The following is a 19159-nucleotide window of genomic DNA, read 5'->3' as shown; positions in this document are numbered from 1 at the left end:
TAAGCCATAGAATGAAAAAGCATTTATTAAGCACCTTTGTGCCAGGCACTGGACTAGATCCTTTCCAGTTAATGTTTTGGACTGCTAGCATATTCCTGAGGAGGAAGAGGTTTCAGAAATTAGAAAATTTCACTCTTTAGTACAACCACTTTTCCCACTAGATTGATAAGGTTTTAGTTAATCCAGAGAGAAACAATGAGATTGGATGAGGATGGAGGTGAAAGCAAGTGCTGGTAGAGATCATTGATTTATTTTTTGAATTTCTGTGAGTAGAATAATATGTCTGATTTTGCACTTTTTGGCTTTTCAAATTTAGTCTAGGGTTTCTTTTGTTGTAAAATGCAGATCCTATTTAACTTAATTTTTAAGGAAGTATGTAAAATTAGAATGTCTGCTCTGATCTCGTGTAGAAGAGGTAGACTTACATTTAATTAGTCTTCACTACCGTAGCCATGTTCATAACATCTAGGTGCTTAGAAATTGAATTTGAATTTGTGCAGGCAAATGCTAATCCTATGATAAATTTGGACCTTCACTACTACTACAGTGGAGGGCCACACCACCCTCCCAGTTCCTCAGACTCACAGACCTAGGAGTCATCCTGGACTCCTTTATCTCTTCATTCCCTCCACCCCCATTCCCTGATTTGTTGCCAAGGCCTGTAGATTTCAACTTTACAACCTCTCTCCAATATGCCTCCTTCTCTCTTCTGGCACTGCTACCATTCTAGTGTAGACTCATGTCACCTCATGCCTGGATTATTGCAGTAGCCAGCTGGTAGGTCTGCCTGCTGCAAGGCTCTTCCCCATTCCACTCCATTTTCCATTCAGCCACTAAAATGATTTTCCTAGCACATATCATGGTGTTCTCCCTTACCAAGTTCTTCCCCTCCCCCCATCCAGTGGCTCCCTGTAGCCTCCAGAAACAAAAACAAAATGCTGTGTTTGGCATTCAAAGCCCTTCCTAACCAAGCCCTCTCCTACCTTTCCAGTCTTCTCACACCTTACTCCCCAACCTGTCCTCTTCGAAGCAGTGACCGTCCTCTTTGAAGTAGTGACCGTGGCTTATTGGGCTGTTCCATGAACAAAATACTCCATCTCTCAGCTCTGGGCATTTTCTCTGGCTGTCTCATGCTTGGAATGCTTTCCCTCCTTTCCTTTGATTACTGCCCTCTCTTACTTCCTTTGAGTTCCAACTTAAATCTCACCTTCTACAGTAAGCCTTTCCTAACCCTTCTTAATTCTAATGCCTTCCTTTTGAATATTATTTCCTATTTAGCCTGTAGGTAGCTTGCTTTGTATATATTTGTTTGCATGTTGTTTCCCCTTGGAATTGTAAGTTCCTTGAGGGCAGGTACTGTCTTGCCTCTTTTTGTGTCCCCAGTGCTTAGCCCAGTGAGTAGTGTATAGTAGGCATCTAATAAATATTTATTGAATGAATGAATGAATAAATAAGTGAAACAGAAGGTGGAGAAGTTAGAAATGTAGAATAAAGAGTAAAAAATAGGAATAACAGGAGAGAACAAGGATGGAAAGGAAACAGGTCACATTGTTTAGTCCTTTGAATTTTATCATCATATTATCTTTGTTTTTTGTTTTGTATTTTTTGGCAAGGCAATGCGGTAAAGTGACTTGCCCAAGATCAACAACTAGTAAGTGTCAAGTGTCTGAGTCTCAATTTGAACTCAGGTCTTCCTGAATCTAGGGCTGGCGTTCTATCCACTGCATCATCTAGCTGCCCCCATCGTATTATCTTTAAATGACTTCTTTCTTCTCTGAAAATAGGCAGTAAGGGCAGCTTTCTTAACTCTGTATCCTGAGCAGGTAGCTGTTTGCAAGACTGACCTATAAATTAAGTGGTAGTAACATAATTTATAAAGGACAATTTATGTTCTAGTTCTCAAAATTTATACTCCCATTAAGGAGAGTTTTGAGTAAGGATTGTTTACATACGTCTAATGGATTTCAGGTTTGTTCTGAAAATACTTAGCTTACTTTGTGTACAGCTGCTTTCTAAGCACACAGAATAACATGAAATTAGTCTAGAACTCATTTCTGTGAACTGAAACAAAATTACTAGGTTTCAGAAGCAAAAATTATGTAAAGCTGTTGCATTTGAATCTAGATAGTAAAATTTCATTAATGGGTTCTGAATTTTGCCAGTAAATCTAGTTAGCTGACCTGGAATTGATGTCAGCATCCACTTAGAAATCTAGCACTTCATTTTTAATTGTATGGGTGTAGGTTTATTTGTTATCCTCATCCGACTTTTACAACAACCCTGTGAAGTAGATACTGTAAGTAATAATATTCTCATTTTACGAATGAGGAAACTGAGATTCAGAGATAGTAACCAATATTTTTATGCTCACATAGATGCTAAATGGCAGAAGAAGTATTTGAATCCCCTGTTTTCTGGCATATAAGTCCAGCACTTCATCCACTGTCCCTAGTGCTTCTCAAGGACAACTTACACTCAAGTTCTTAGAATGTACTTATTAGTGGAAGAAACGAGAATGAGTATCAGTGTTCTGAATTAGTGCCTTCTTGGGTGTGTAATACATTTCTGCTACCAAAAAAGTGTCATCTTATGTTTCTGACATGGATAGTTAGTTTGGGATTGGTAGAGTATGATCCACTTATGTGTAGAAGCAGCAGCTTGCTTTGGGCAATGGAGATAGCTCAGGATGCTGAGCTCAAGAACCTGGGCAGAGCACTGTTTCCCTCCTCTTCCCCCACAAACCACTAGACCTGCTTCTAGCCCAGTCCCACCAGCTTTTATCCGGGAAGCAAACAACAGGAGATGCAACCTGACAGCCACTTCTGAAGGGCCTGCAGGCCCTGGCTGTTCAACAGCCACAGTCACTGGAGACTGGAAAAGAAAGTTCTCATGACCAGAGCCTTTGGCATTGTCCAGTGGTTCAAAGCAGAGTTGGGTATATTTGATCCATGGAACTGACATTAAAGAAGGTGCATTACCAGCTTTTCAGCCATAGACTAAAGACCATGAGTTCTTTCCATATGACTTGGTGTTAAAACCTTCATATGTGTTGTCTCATCCATTTGAATGTGAACTCCTTGAGAGTAAGGATTATTTTTACTATTTGTATCACCAGTGTTTTGCACAATGCTTTGCACATAGTAAGTGCTTAATAAATGCCTATTTATTAATCCTTAATCTTTCCTTAAGCCTTGTAACCCTTAACCTTCTTCATCTTTATCCTGATCTGTGGTCCTTTCATATCTTAGTTCTTTTCCAAGCTGTCATGCCCACACTGGGTACACTCTTCTCCCTTCCCTATCTCGATCTCTTGGTGAACTCACTCAAGTCCGCATTATCCTATAATCTGAAATCCTTTGCTCCCTAGCAGCTTCCACAGATTTCACCTCTTATTCTCTTTCCATTCCTCTGCAGTCTGGCTGTTCACCTCATTCTGTTGAAACTGTCCCCCTTCAAAGTTAATAGTGATATTTTAATTGTAAAATCTAAAGCCTTCTTATCAGTTCTCCTTGACCTCTCTACAGCATGTAACATTGTTTATTACACTCTCCTGGATACTTGTTCTTCTCTAGGTTTTCATGACACTGCTTCCTCCAGATTCTCCTCCTACCGGTCTGACTTCTCAGTCTTCTTTTGCTGCCTCTCCATCCGTGTCACTCTCACCCTGAGGGTCCTCCAGGGCTTTATCCTACATCCTCTTCTCTTCACTTTATACTATCTCACTTTGTGATCTCAGCTCCCATGGATTCAGTTATCTTTCCATGCATATGATTCTCAGAAAGTCAGTCCCCTAGTCTTTCTTGGATATTTTGAACTGGATGATGAAAAAGTGTCTCAAAGTGAGTATGTCTAAAATGGAACTCACATTTCCCTTCAAACCTTCCCATATTCCTTAGTAATCTATTATAGTTGAAGGTATACCATCCTTGAAGTCACAGGCCAGTAACTTTAGTTTCATTTTCAATTCCGTACTCTGCCTTAACCCATTCAGTCTATTGTCTGATCTTAGTTCTATTTTCACAACATCTCTCTTGTGTACCATATCTTCCATTCACATGGCCATCATTCTAGTTCACACCCTCATTACTTCTGGTTTGGGTTGTTGCAGCAGCCTTCTAACTAGTCTTCCTGCTTCAGGTTTTTTCACTCAATCCATTTCCCGCATAAGCTGCCAAGGTGATTTTTTTTTTAAAGATTTGCTGTGACCATGTGAGCTGCAGGACTCCTTTTGATATTTAAAGCTCTTCAAAACTTGGTCCATTCCCACCTTTCCAGACTTATTAGACTTTTTTCCCTTCCTTTCACTTTGTGATCTTTTTCCACTTACTAACTTAAACTTTCTCCTCCTCCTCCTCACCCTCTCTGTCTCCTGTCTCTGTGCCTTTGCATTGACTGTCCACTAGACTGGAATACTTTGTCCCCCTTTACCACCATTTCTTGGCTTCTTTCAAGACTGAGCTCAGATTCTACGTTTTCCTTCCCTTTCTCTCTCTCTGCCTTTCTTCTTCATCTCCCAACTGCTAGTCCCTTCCCCTCTCATATTATCTTTCACATACTCTATGTATCTCTTGTATTGCATATTATTTACCTATTATCTCTCCCATTAGAATTGTGAGCTCCTTGAGAAGCTCATAGCAGAAACTTTTTGCCTTTTCTTATATCCAGTGCTTGGCACAGTGCCTAGCACATAGTAAACACTTATAAATACTTTTTGTTATTTAAATTTTTTTTTTTTAGTTTTTAGGCAATTGGGGTTAAGTGACTTGCCCAGGGTCACACAGCTAGTAAGTGTCAAGTGTTTGGTCTGAGTCTGGATTTGAACTCAAGTCCTCCTGACTTCAGGGCCAGTGCTCTATCCACTGCACCACCTAGCTGCCCCTATAAATACTTTTTGACTGACTGATTCTAGGCCTTAGTTCCATATGGGAGGTTGTACTAAAAGATTCCAGGGGACCCTTCTATCTAAAATCTTACTAAACTTTTTTTTGTTTGTTGATGATGGCTTAAACTGTGGTTAAACCTGTCTACCTTGAAGAGATAAAGCCTAAGATTTAAAAGAAACTGCGGAAACCATTTTGTTCAACTCATATTACATAAGGATTCATTTTGCAATATTGTGTGGCATGGTGGATAGAAAGCCAGCCTTAGAGCTAGGAAGACCTGCGTACCGGTCCTGCTTCTGGCACATATGCTTTATAATCCTGGTCTTAGCCTCTTGGGGCCCTGAGGACCCATTGGTAGTTGGAGTTTTTTCAGCTAGGAGTTCCCTATATCAATGAAATGTTGGTTTCATACCTATCTGTATATAGTATATGGATCAAGCTTTTGCTTGATCATTCTGGTGAAGTGGGAGTCTTCTGCCTCCTTCTGTGTAACTAGTTTTACTGGGAGGTAGCTCTATTAAGAAGTAAATTGTCTGCCTGTTTTCATTGCTCCTAGTTAAGCTCTCTGGGGCCAGCAGAACAAGGTCAATCTCTCTTTCACACAACAGTCCTTAAAATACTTGAACGTGGCCTCATGTCTCTTCATTTTCCAATGAATTCCAGCGTAGCTCATCCGCTCCCCCCGCCAGGTGCCCAAGTGATTTTCCCAAAGGGAGGGTCTGACTATGGCACTCCTAGAAGTCACAGGGAGAGATGACTTCTAGGAGCAAACATTTGGCTCAAACCTATCTTTCTAGCTGTGTCCATCACTTCCTTTCACACACCCCATAGTCTAAGGCCCATTTTGTGGCCTTGGAACTGCCTTGAGGGAATCTTAAGAGTCCCTAACCTCCTTTAAGGCTCAGGCCAAGTCTCATCTTTTATATGAAGCTTTTCTTGATGTCTTCAGTTGCTAATGCCTTCTCCACAAAAAATTTCAGGTATTTATTTTGTATATACTTAGATATACATATGTCTCTTCATCTCTCCCATCCCTACCTCCCTTTAACGGTCTTTGAGGGCAAGAATGCTTTCATTTTTCTTTGCGTCATGTTACCTGCTACATAGGCTTAACAGATATTTGTTGCCTGACAGCTGTCTTGTGCTTCCTAAGTCTACTCTTTTCTAGGCTAAATGTAGGATCATTGGTTTAAAGCTGGCATCCCCAGCTCCTTCAGTAGCTTCTCTTATGGAATGATCTTGAGGTCTTTCAGGATCCTAGTTGCTTTCTTTAGGATGCTTCCAGCTTATTAATGGCTATTTTGGACTTAAGGGGCTAATTTTAGGAGAGGTGATGTCTCTTGTCCATTTCTCACCATTGGTAGCAAATACTTTCTAAATAGGTGGCTATGTGGTGAGTTGGCCAGCCAGCCACAGAAGCAAAACGAAAGCCCAATGAGCAAGACTTAAATATACAGAAGGTTAATTGAGAAATATAGTACCACCGAGCAGATCCTGTGATGATAGAGAAGGGTGCTGGAATACAGCTTCCTTGACGTTACACTTAGGCCTGTGATAGGGCTTTGTACAGGTGAACATTGATGCTCATGTAGGGCAGGTACATGAGCTGACCTAGCTTCTAGGTTTTTATATCTCAAGCTTAAATTTTGCAGTTATCTGCTTCTTTGCTCCTCAATCTGAGTCATAATATTAAACTCTTAACATAATTGGCTAAAAGGGCATCTGGACCCAGGATTAGAAATGTTGCTCAATGGTCTTGAGTTGGGAGGCTCTACTCTTAGAGATGGTGGTTATCTATAGAGCTGTTATTCTTAGGAGGGGGAGTAAGCTTTTCCACATGGCCATTATCAATACAGTTGTTCCTCTCTTAAGAATTTGGACTGGAGACTTCAGCTCAGGAATATAGCTCAGGAAAGACAGAAGCTCTCTTAAAGCATTTTAAGAAGAAGGGTATTAAAAAAATATATGCTATTCTAATATAACATATATATATATATAATATCTATTCTAATATAAATTGTTTTGTATTTGAAATAATTTCATACAAAAGACACAGGAGTGTGTTTATACAATAACTTTTAGGGTTGTCCTTTATCTTAGTTTCTGGATGGCAAAGTTGCATATTTTTGTTCTGTACCTCCTATTGATGAAGACACATGACAGGGAGCCATTATACTACCCTTCCTAAAATGTGGTGCCTAGAACTAAATAAGGTTCTCCACATAACATGACTAGGGTAGAAGTAGGCCCTTTCCACTTAAAAAATTTAATGTCATACTTGTAAGACAAAAAAAAAAATTAAGAATATGCTGTTGCTGCTATGAATATAAATCTGTGTAATAATTTAAGAAGTAAATACATAAAAGCGTTGATTTGAAAGGCTTTAAAATATACGCTAAATAGGGACAATAATAGAATATTTGATCTAAGTGCTTAGTTTAAGTAATTGGTCATTTGATTGTAATATAAGGGAAATAGCATTCTAGAACGTCTACTTATTTGATTGGGTAAGGATTTGATAATAGTTGATTTGAGATCATAGTAGTTTACAGAAATAATTGCTTATATAATTCTTCATTGGCTTTTCAAAAATACCTTTTAGAACCTGCACATATATACTCAGTGTTGACTGGAAATGTGGTTGTTGTGTCCTTCATTTTTGAAGAGGACCAGTGACATCACAGGATGATGTCTTGACTCATGAATGTACTCTGTTTAAGTGAGGCAGAATTGCACAAAGATGTCAGCCTCACTCTTTCAGAGTCATCGAGGTCCAGTGGTAAGACAAAAGTCAGGATGACTGGTGATGGCCTGGGATATAGTGGATGACCCTGGTGTCTTCAGTGTCTGACCAAGCTCTAAGTGCTCCTCAGTGCCTGCTTCAGCTGCCTACAGGGCTGTTGAACAAATTGTTCTCATCTGACCATTCCACTGGGGGGCAGTTTTCACATGCTTGAGTAGACATCACCCTACCTCACAGATGGTTTTGTGGCCTGTTTATTATACCCCTCAATCTGCCGAGACAGTTTACTGGATGTGGCTGCTGAGCATACTGTATGGCTTTTTAGAGCCACAGGTAAGAGTTGAATGCCAGATGGACACCAAAGGTACGTGAGTAGCCCTGAAAAGGGCTCAGCAAGCCCTCACAGTAGAGGTGCCAGTCCTTCTTGAACACCCCATACACCCTCAAAACTGACTGGAAATATACTTGTAGTGAAGGGGATAAAAGGTCTTGGTCATTTAATCATCTGTAGTGTTTACTGCCATGTGATGGCTGGAATTCTAAATTGCTCAAGGCAACTAAAATCAGTCTTCAAACTTCTGAAGTTGACTTTCCATGTCTTTTTAGAGCTGAATCTCCTTTACTTTAACTCTCCTGCAGAGAAAATTGTGGAAGAGAAACTACTTACATACTATTTTGCATAACCAGGTTTATATGAGGTCTATACAGCTGATGTTTGTTTTGCTTTTTTCCTCTGAGTGAAATATGTAGTCTTGAGCCATGGAGAGAAATTACAACACCCTTGTAAAGGAAATAGTTCTTTGAAAACAGTTATTAGTCAAAGATTTTCAGAAAAATCTTTGCCTTTTATTGACATTTCTTTGATTTTTAAATAGATGTGGCAATATGAACCATGCCGTGGAAAACTTTTTATTGGAAGCTGAGAAGCTGTTAGCACAAAAAAACTGCAGTCACATCTCATAAAATGGTAGGTAGTTCAGTAGAAAAATATACAGTACAACCAGAAAATGACACCTACTTTTTATGTTTCAGTTCGTTTCATCCTACAGTCCTTGTTCATATATTCATTATTTATATTGATGTCTGTGGTCTTTGAAGGGTTAGTATAGCTTCCTGTCATGTTGTTTATTACTCTAATAACTATACATACTTGATGGTTTATAAAGTATTTTACATAAATTGTCATTTGAGCCTCCCACCAACCCTGTGAAGTAGAATCTTCATTTTAAACAAAGAAATGGAGATTCAGATGAGACTTGCTTAAAGGCGCACGAGTTGTAAGTTACAGAACCGTGGCAGGGATCCAGGTCTCTTCATTCTGTATTCCTTGGGCTTACTGTTACATCATAGCAGAACTTCTTGGGACTGTGGCTCATATCTAGACTTCATAAACTGGAGTACGTTAGGGGAAGAGTCAGAGGGTCATTGGTTGAGTTAGAATATAATTTTTTCAGTTAAAGTGTTTTATTGTTGCCTTTTGTTTTTACGTCAGTCATTTCACTGTATTTTAATACCCCCTCCTCTCTGGAGCCTTCCTTGTAACAAAGAGAAACAGTTAAGCAAAAACAAGTGATTGGGTCTGACAGTAAGCATTTTGTATCCATGGTCTTCCATTTCTTTATTAGAAGGAGGGTATGTGTTTCCTTATGTTTTCTAGGACCATTGTATAGTCTTTTCTGGATCATTTTACATGGCCTCTCAGAAGCTCAGCTTTCATTTAGTGTTGTAGTCATTAATATTTTATGTGTTTGGGCATATTCTCTTGGTCCTCCTTACTTTAAGAATTAAGTCATGTGAGCCTTATGTTTCTTTGAACTCGTCATTTCTCATCAATTGCATTCATGTACCATACCTTGTTCAGCCATTCCTCAGTAGATGGACACCCACTTGGTGTCTTAATTTTTAGCTACCTCAAAAATTTAATGCTGTAAGTATTTTGGTATGCATAGGGACCCATTTTCTTTCTTTGACCTCTTTGGGGAATAAGTCCAATTGTGGAATTGCTGAGTCAAAGGATATAAAACAGCTTATTCACTTTGGTCATGTAATTGCAAATCGATTCCTAGAATGGTTAGACTGATTTGCAACTCATCCAGTAGTTTCAGTGTGCCTGCCTTTTCCGTACAAACCCTTTTTCCTTTTTCCTTTTTTTTCTATCTTTGCCAGTTTGATGGCTATGAGGTGAAAACTTTCAGAATTATTTTAACTTTCAGTAGTGATTTGGAACTTTTCCCTTCATGTTTCTTGATAGCTTGCAATTATGTTGAAAACTGTTCATATCCATTTGCAGTTTATCTCTTTGGAATACTTTTAATATTCCCTGCAACCTCACTTCTTTCCTGAAACCTTTACTATTCTCTCTCTCTGGTCCACTATTCCCTTTCTTTGTGATCTAACTAGTGTTATCTAACTTTGTTGGACTTACTTTCATCAAGGGATATATGGGTGTCAGATTGTTGTTGTTGAGGTTGTTTTTGTAGGACAGCTGGATGGTAGCATAGAACATGATTAGAAATTGTCTTCTCCTTTCTCTTAGGAGTACTTGCAATGTACAGGGCTGTGTTAGTTGACTGTGAAAGGTATAAGACTGGTCCTCATCCTCAAGGATCTTGAACTTTGAGATACATGAGGATAACATTGTTTTAGTATTATATGCCAAATACATACTGTATTATATGCAGTAACTAGTGCAATGAGGAACCAGAGGAAGGTACCAAAGTCTTTGAGATTTGGAGAGGGGATGCAGCAACTTTAAATTGTCAGCTGTGGAGGATTCGAAGAATTGGGAAGATGTAGATGTTCTTGGGAGGGTGGGGAAGTATATGTACCCTTATTACACATATAGTACCATGCAAGGCTTTTATAAGAGACAAATAGTGATCTCTGCTTTCTGTTTTTCTCTATAGAGATTGTGCTTTGATACCTTTTTATGGTGTGGAGGTAGACATGGCTTTTTGAAATCTATATTGGCATAGTGTAAACTCTGGCTTACAAAGCTGGAAAGTATGAGCAAAATGACAAAGACTGTCTCCCCCCTTTGGAGAAACCTAGCTAAGTTGGAGAGACTCCATTCCAGAGAGGCTTCAGTGTAATGAGTGTTTTAGCTGCAAACTCTCTGAGAGAAGGCTAGAAAGGTTTCAATCTGGACTCACACAGATGAATAAATCACAGATTGAAGGTGTACTCTTTTTACTTAAACTTTTTGTCTTAAGGTCCTTGTGAAGGACTCTGCATAAAGTAGGTTTAATGAATGTTTGTTAAGTATGCTTATTATGATACAGTATAGTGATGTAATTCTCTACCCAGGGAACTGAGAAATATAATAGAGTGTTGTTTTTTAAAATGAAGTCAGGATATGTTTCTGGATAATTTAGGGAAAATTCTCATCTGAATAATCTAGAGCTCTGCCTCAATTTTCAGCTTCACTGTGATTGAAGATCTGACCTTTCTTTGTGTTACTGCCTTGGCATGTGTTAACACTTGAAAATTAGGTGCATACTCCCAAATTTCTAAGTCAGTATAGAGAAGAATGAAGGGCAGGCAGGATATATGGAAGAGCTAGCTGTTGCTTTCTTCTGCTGCTTTTCAAAACTGGAATGACTTTTTGTCTTCATCTTTGGCATTACTCCTTTCTTTTTAAAGCTTGCTACTGTCCTAGTGGGAATTTTGTCTGACGTTTTAAGCGGAGCCTGGGGGATGAGCATATGATTTCTTTAACTGCTGCTATATCAGGTTATCTGGGGGTGGGAAAATGTGGCAAAGTGGAAAATTGGCATCTTCTTCCAGAGTCTTGGCAGATACATTTTTAAGATTTGCTCTGGAAACCCTAATCTAACTTGACCTTGGGTCTTTACTTTCATTTCTGTTAATTTCATTTATGTATATTTGTTAATATGACATCGTCTATAGAGCAGACACATAAATCTGAAAGTGTTGTTATTCAACAAACATTTATTTCCTTAAAGAATACTGTACTACCCATTGAGGGGCTAGTCTTAGCCCAGCACATTGACATGACATAATAGTTATTCACATGTAAGTCTTAAGTATTGAAAGTGCTTTAGGAGTAAAGGGGAAGAAGATACTTCTTTCATATTGGGGAAAGTGAGATGACCTTAGAATAAAGGAAGATTTTGGGGTACAAGTAGCATTTGAGCCGAGATCTCTAAGAAGGATAGAATTATCTATAGGTAGAAGTGCACCAATTCCAGGAAGAGGGAAGCACAGAGGCAGACAAGAGGTAGAAGCAGGTCTGGAGTAGATGTTTTCCTATAGTTGCAAATAACTCTGGAAGTAGAGGCTGTGGAAACTATAGGCAAATATGAGAAATGAATATAGATGCAAAAATGTTGAATAAAATATTAACAAAACAGCCTCAGCAATATGTTCAAAAGAGTATTATTCATTTTGACCAGGTAGGAATTACAAACAAATGTAGAGATTGTCTGACATTAGGATATCTATAAACATAAGGTGATATCAATAACAAAAACAATATAATTATATGATTATGTCAGTGGATATGGAGGTTTTTGACAAAATATAGTATTATTCTTTGGGACAGCAGAGAATAAGCAGGTAGATTGCAGCTCTTTCAGAAGTTCCAAAGAGCAAATACTTTTCCTGTAGTCATGGTGGTTCGCAGAGGATGGCCTTTATTAGTTGTTATAATATCACCAGGGGCCGCTAGGTGGCGCAGTGGATAGAGCACCGGCCCTGACGTCAGGAGGACCCGAGTTCAAATGCGGCCTCAGACACATAACACTTACTAGCTGTGTGACCCTGGGCAAGTCATTTAACCTCATTGCCTTGCAAAAAATTAAAAAAAAATTAAATTAAATAATATCACCCCCAAAAAAAGTCATTTTAAGGTGACGAACTATTGGGACCTGTTGGGATGATCAAAGGATCTTAATAAGAGGCGTTCTAGTCAACATCTTCACTTTTTAGTGGACAGAAACTGAGGCCCAAAGAAGTTAAATTACTTCTTCAGGGTTACACAAGTAGTAAAGTAGAGCCAGGATTGAAACCCAGCCTCTGATGCCACATCCAGTGTTATTACACATCTTATCATTAGCTTGTGGCCAAAAAACGATGGGATTTCTTCTCTGTCACTCCTCACGTTGCCCAGAAAAACCTTTGGTTTCCTTGAATTCTTATTACAACAAGTTTCTTGGAATTATTTTTAAACATTTGCAACTTTAACTAATCCTGATTGCACATGTAGTATTTTTTGCTTGGTCTGTTTTGAGCATGAGTAGGTAAAGGCATAATGGAAGGTAAAGTACAGAAGTCCTTTCTTCATTTGGGGATTCTCTCTTCTAGGTTTCACATATTCAGGCTTTCTCATTACCAATCCATATTTGTTTTTTTCTGAATTCCTTGGGGTTCAAGCCCTTTCCAGAGGGTGGGTGGTATAGTATAGCATGCTCGTAGTTAACAGTGCTTCTTATCTTGCATGATTACTTGGAAGAGAACTAATAGTGTGGGTAAGGTAGGCAAAGTGTCCCTATTTAAAACTATATATCTCCAAAAATGTTTAACAGTTTGATTTTCTTTGGGTTAATGATCTCTTTTTGGGTACTGCAGGTAGTCATTGGGAACGTTAAACCTATGGGTCAATTCACACCTCAGTCAAGAAGTCTTTATTACAAAGACAAAAGTGACAGACCCTACTTTTAAGGAGCTTACATTCCAGTTAGAGGGAGAATATATAAATATAAACATGTACAGAACGTAGTAAAATAGAGTGGTTTAGGGAGGATGCTTCGTAGAAGGAGGAGTTAGGAAAGGCTTCATGAAGAGGGTAGGGCTTGAACTGAGTCTTGAAGAAAACCACTACATCTTGGCTGAGGAAGAAATGTGTTCAAGTATAAGAAACAGCCATTGCAAAGACACAGAGACAGGTGATAGGGTATTGTGTGAGAATAGTAAGTAGGTATAGAGTACTTTGGGAGTGGGGATGGAGGGAAGGCTTAAGTTAAAAGATTAGAAAGCTTGAAGGGGCTAGGTTGTGAGGAGGTTTCCTGGCCAAAGAAATTTACACTTGACCCTAGAGGTAATAAGGAAGCACTGGGGTTTGAGTTGGGAGGAGGGGGCATGCTTTAAAGTGCTCAAACTTGTGCTTTAAGAAACTCAGTTCGGTTGATGTGTAAAGAATGATGTGTAAAGAATGCATTGGAATGGAGAGGGACATGAAGCAGGAAGAGTAATTTGGAGGCTATTGCAATAGTTTAGGTAAGAGGTATTAAAAGCTTGAACCATAGTGTTGTCCATGTCAATGCAGAAAAAAAGAGTCATATTCAAGAGATGTTTTGGAGACAGACAAGACAAGATTTGGCAACTAATTGGATGCTGTGAGGTGAGAGAGAGAGACATTGAGTGTAACATGGAAGTTGAGAACTAGTATGAATAGAAGGGTGGTGGTGCTCTTGAGAGTAATAGGGAAGTTTGTGGGGAGAAGGTTTAGAGGAAAGGATGAGTTATGTTTTGGACATGTGGATTTTGAACTCTGGTAGCTGTTGATGTTGGATTGGCACTCATGAGAGAGATGAAATGGATATATAGATCTGGAAGTAATCTGCATAGAGATATTTGAACCTTTAGGAGCTAATGGCATAACCAAAAGGGAAACTGTAGAGAGAAATAAAAAATACAGATTAGGATAAGATCCCTGGGGTACACCCATTGTGGGGGATGATTACGGATGATGATTCAGTAAAGGGAATTGAGAAGGAGTGATCGGGTAGGTCAGAGGAGATCCAGGAGAGAGTAATGTTAGGATGTTAGAATAATGTTAGTAATGTTAGGATAGCCCAAAGAGGAAATCTTTGTCACATGCTTCATAGCACTCAAGAAGAATGAGCATTGACATGATGCCACCACCAGATTTAGCAATTAAGAAAGAGATGGTTGGTAACTTTGGAGAGAGCAGTTTGTGGTTAGTTGTGAGGTTGGTTGCCAGATTGCAGAGAGTTCTGAGGAGAGGAAGTGGAAGCACCAAGAATTCATTCCCTCTTCTTTCTGTCTTTATTGTGAGTAACAGTGGATCCTTATACTTACGGGATTTCTCCTTTCTTCCTGACAGCCTTCTTAGGTATGGCCTACTGATTATGCTTCTTAATACTATTGTCCTTTTATATGCTAATGGTTTTTTCCTGCTTTTCAGTCATAATCTCTCCTGAGTCTTTTCTCCTAATAGAATAGCTACTTCAGCCTACTGGGAAGGAAATTTTCTTTGGGTTAAAAAAGCTATGGTTAGTGTGAGGGAAATTCCTTAGGTGTTTGAGAAAAAGCCATTAGATTTGGCCTTAAATTAAAAGATGGTTGGTATCTTTGGAGACAGTGATTTCAATTGATTGACAAGGTCAGAAAGCAGGTTGCAGAGGGTTTAAAAGAGAGGAAAGGAAATGGAGGCATTGATTGTAGATGTCTCCTTAAGGAGTTTAGCCACACAAGGGGGAAAATAATAAGACCATAGCTAGTAGAGATGGTTGGATCTAGGAAGTGGTTTTTTTTTTTTTTTTTAGGGTGAGAAGACATGGGCATATTAGCAGGAAGCAGCATAGATTGTAGGGATTAAGGAGAGATTGGAAATTAGTGAGAGAATGGAAGGTGGAGGGGGGAGAGGAGAAGACTCCTTCCAAGGCTGATAACTCCCGGTGAAGGGGCACTTGACTCCAGGATAAAGAGATACAAAAGGGAACTGCTGGGGAGAAGCAGACTATTTGACAGCTTCCTGTCTTAACTAATTATCCTAGTTAACCAGGTACTAGTTTCCTAGAGGTGGCCTGACATATGAGCTTGAGAGCCTGCCCAGAAGCCAGAAAGACGCAGGGTCAAGGTCCCACTTGTGATGTACTGGCTCTGTGACCTTGGCAAGTCATCTAACATCTAAGACTATAAAGGGCAGATGCGTGCTGACCTGTGTTGATAGAGAGAGTTTCCTCACCCGGGAGTTTTCTGTGTCTATAAATTACCGATCCAGTCTGTCCTTATTCCTAACTAGATGCTTAAAGTCGTTTTTTGTTTCACAGTTGGCAACTGGGGAGCCGGGGCAAAGTAGCATTGACTCCTGTGACAAAGAGAGCTTTTGGGAAGTGTTTGAAGAAGGACTTGAGTCCATAATATTTCCACCCTCCAAAAAATAAGCAATAACCCTCAAACGTAGGTCTGGGATACAAAGAAAGGCAAAAACATATCTCCTGCTCTCAAGGATCTTATATTCTCATGGGACCAGGGGGAGGAGAAAACACATAAGCAGTTAGGTATATAGGACACATATGCAGAGTTAATGGATAACTGATAACTGAGGAAGACATCCTGGACCAGTAGGATTTTAGCTGAGTCTTGAAGGAAGGCTGGGATCCCCAGATGTAGGTGAAGGGGGGGAGAGGAAGGGGGGGGGGAACCTGTGGCCTTGAGGCCACATGTGGCCCTCTACATCAAGTGCAGCCCTTTGACTGAATCCAAACTTCACGGAACAGATCCCCTTAATAAAAGGATCTGTTCTGTAAAACTTGTACTCAGTCAAAAGGCCGCATCCTAGGAAGGACTTAGAAGGCCACTTGGTTACAGGTTTCCTACCCCTGAGCATTCCAGGAATAGGGGATAGCTAGTGGAAAGGCATGGAAATGGAGACTTGCTCAGTGTCAGCTTCATTCAGCTTGTACTGAAGCTCAGGCTAAGCTGGAGGGGAGTCCTGTGGAATATGAATCTCAGAAGTACAGAGGCTGTGGGAAGGGGCCCTTCAATTTAAGTGTCAGAGAAGGGGCTGGAACCCAGTTCTCCAAATCTCAGGGTTTTCATCTAAGTTTGTTAAAATTTGACATTCTGAGACAGGGTCAAGGCTTACTCCCTTGTACAACACTAGGTCCTCTGGCCTTGTGATTTCTGATAAGCAACTGAGGGAGAGGGCTGACAGTGAGATGTTTGTATTCTTTATACTTTGTAGTCAGGTACGTGATTTGCTGGGGCACATAACTTGTAAAAAGTGTGTTTGGCCACTTGTGATATCCCCTTCAAAGATACCTTGACAAGGATATTTGCACAAATTATTTCTTTTTCTTTCTTTCTTTCTTTCTTTTTTTTTTTAGATTATTTCTTTTTCTTTTTTCTTTTCTTTTTTTTTTTTGGGGGGGGATGAGGCAGTTGAGGTTAAGGGACTTGCCTAGGGTCACACACCTAATGTCAAGTGTCTGAGGCCATATTTGAACTCAGGTCCTCCTGATTCCGGGCTGGAGCTCTTTCTACTGCACCACCTAGCTGCCCCTAGATTATTTCTTTTAAAAAAACCCAACACATGTTTTTAAAAATTTTATTTGTGCTTTTTCAATTAAAATTTCAAATTAACAAAAATATATTTTCCCGTTCTGTCCTTCCCATTTAAAAAAAAGAAGAAATAACAAATATTCATAAATGTTATAATGTAAATGATACAAATTAGTAACATGAAACCAATTCCCACAGTGGCCGTGTCCAAAAATACATGTCTCATTTTACACCTTGAGTCTGTCACCTCTGTGTCAGAAGTGAGGTAGTGTGCTTTGTCATCGATATTTTGGAATCATGGCTGATTTTTATGCTGATCAGAATTCTTAAGTTTTTTCAAAGTTATTTTTTATGGTGTTGTTAATTGTATGAATTACGCTCCTGGTTCTGCTTATGTTTCCCTCAAATGAATGAATAAATGAATGTCTTTCATTTTTACATCAGCAATTTCAACCCTCCTCCCCAAAAGTTGTCACAAGGGAAAAACAACAAAAACATATGATACAATGGCCATATCTGGTAGTGTAGACCAGGGTGGGAAACGTTCAGGCTTGAGGCCCCATGTGGGCCTTTTAGGTCCTCAGGTGCAGCATTTTGACTGAGTCCAAGTTTTACAGAACAAATCCTTAAACAAAATTAAGGGGATTTGTTCTGTGGAGTTTGGATTCATAGGGCTTCACCTGAGGACCTAGAGGACCACATGTGGTCTCAAGACTTCGGGTTCCCTGCCCTGGTGTAGACAATATTTTGACTTCATAGTTGTTATTCTGTCTGCTGTGAGGGGAGAGATGTATTTCATTATCTCTTCTCTATCTTGGACCTGCATTGGTTTTTTTTTAGTTACTCAGTTTTATTTCTTTTGACTGAACTTTGACTTTGCATTGTCGACTGTGTATATGGTTTTGGGTCTGCTTGTTTTGTTTTGCATTAGTTGTTGATTATTATAAAAAATTTGTTATAGATGGAAAAAGGCATATGGCTTGATAGGTTTGATATTCTTCCAGTTGCCCTTTTTTCATTGGCAATGATGTATGTGTTCCCTTCCTCTCCCCAATGTCTTTTGATATTCTCCTTTTTGGATATTTTGAGAATGAATCTTCTGATGCCCTCATGGTTGTCTTACCCTCTAGCATGTATAATTGGTCCAATCCAGTCGCTTTTCTCATCTTTGTTTTCTTTAGTGCTGTTTCCAGTTTCTCTCGCAGTACATCCAGGATGTTGATGTTATATAGTGGCTTGTTCTTGATGGTCAAAAAAGTTTGCTTTAAAATTGTTTGCAGATATTTTTCTCATTTTTCTTTTGTTTGTTGTTCCAATTTCATCCTTACCTGTTTTCAGTTTAATACAACAGGCATTTATTAGGTGCCTACTCAGAGTATACCAAAACCCTCACAAATTAAGCCCTGAAAAAGCTTACATTCTACTAGGTAGAACAGCAAGTATACAGAGAGGTATGTGCAATGCATTTTGGTGGGGTTTGGAATTGGGATCAGCCTCTTGGAAGAGGTGCTTAAGTTGAGCTTTGATGGGTAGTAGGAATTTGAAGAGGACAGGAAGAACATTTCATGCAGAGTTACAGTGAGTGAGAGGCAGTAGGTAAGGGGGTTGTTTTTAGCGAATAGTAAGTTGAGCCATTTGGCCTGGAATCTAGAACATACAAAAGGGAGTAATGTGAAATCAGTCTGGATGGCTCATTTTTGAAGGGCGTTGAATGCCAAACAAGAGTTAGTATTATGTGCTAGGTGCAGTAGGGAGCCACTGCAGCTTTTTGAGCTGAGAGATGACAGACCTGTACTTTAGGAAAATCAGTTTGGCAGCTACTGGGAGGGTCTGGAAGAAAGGACATCACCTAAGAGGCCATTAAGGTACATCATGGTGACATGTGGTACGGACCTGAATTAGTATGGTGTCTGATGCTAGAGATAGATGTAGAAATAGAATTGATACAAATTGGCAATTAACATTATGGAGATGGGAAGAGAGTGAAGAATTGGGAATGACTTCAAGGTTGCAAACCTGAGTATTTGGAACAATGATGGGATGACTTTACTTAAATTGGGTTCCTTGTGTCAACCGGACCAAACTGACCTCTAACCTGTGGATGGCTGGAGCCAAACAGAGCAGACTGCAGACAGAAGAGTCAGTAATCAAACAGAAGTTTAATTTCAAAGTGAGGGAAACAGCTTGCAAGCAAGAAGGGAATCCAGGCAGGTGTGCCAGGCTCCTGATCCTAGACCTGAGGCAGTGTGAGGAGATGGCAGTA

The 19159-nt window shown here is 39.5% G+C and overlaps 1 protein-coding gene across 3 annotated transcripts in view; it reads left to right on the top strand.

The window, feature by feature from the left end:
* The window catches only part of ATL2 (atlastin GTPase 2), a 77120-nt gene that overhangs the window by 6237 nt on the left and 51724 nt on the right, over positions 1–19159 (top strand). Inside the window, exon 1 of one of the 3 annotated variants that reach the window (XM_078149476.1) lies at positions 8576–8593. The exons of the other annotated variants lie outside the window; for them this stretch is intronic. The gene's annotated coding sequence lies outside the window, so the exon portion shown is untranslated. Of the gene's footprint in view, positions 1–8575; positions 8594–19159 lie in introns of those variants that run through there. 3 annotated transcript variants of the gene reach the window in all.

Source organism: Phascolarctos cinereus, unplaced genomic scaffold (assembly GCF_003287225.1).
Source record: "Phascolarctos cinereus isolate Bilbo 61053 unplaced genomic scaffold, phaCin_HiC Scaffold_2;HRSCAF=192, whole genome shotgun sequence".
Classification (NCBI taxonomy): domain Eukaryota; kingdom Metazoa; phylum Chordata; class Mammalia; order Diprotodontia; family Phascolarctidae; genus Phascolarctos; species Phascolarctos cinereus.
Note: the sequence above shows the minus strand (reverse complement) of the source record. Positions and strands in the feature narration are given on the sequence as shown.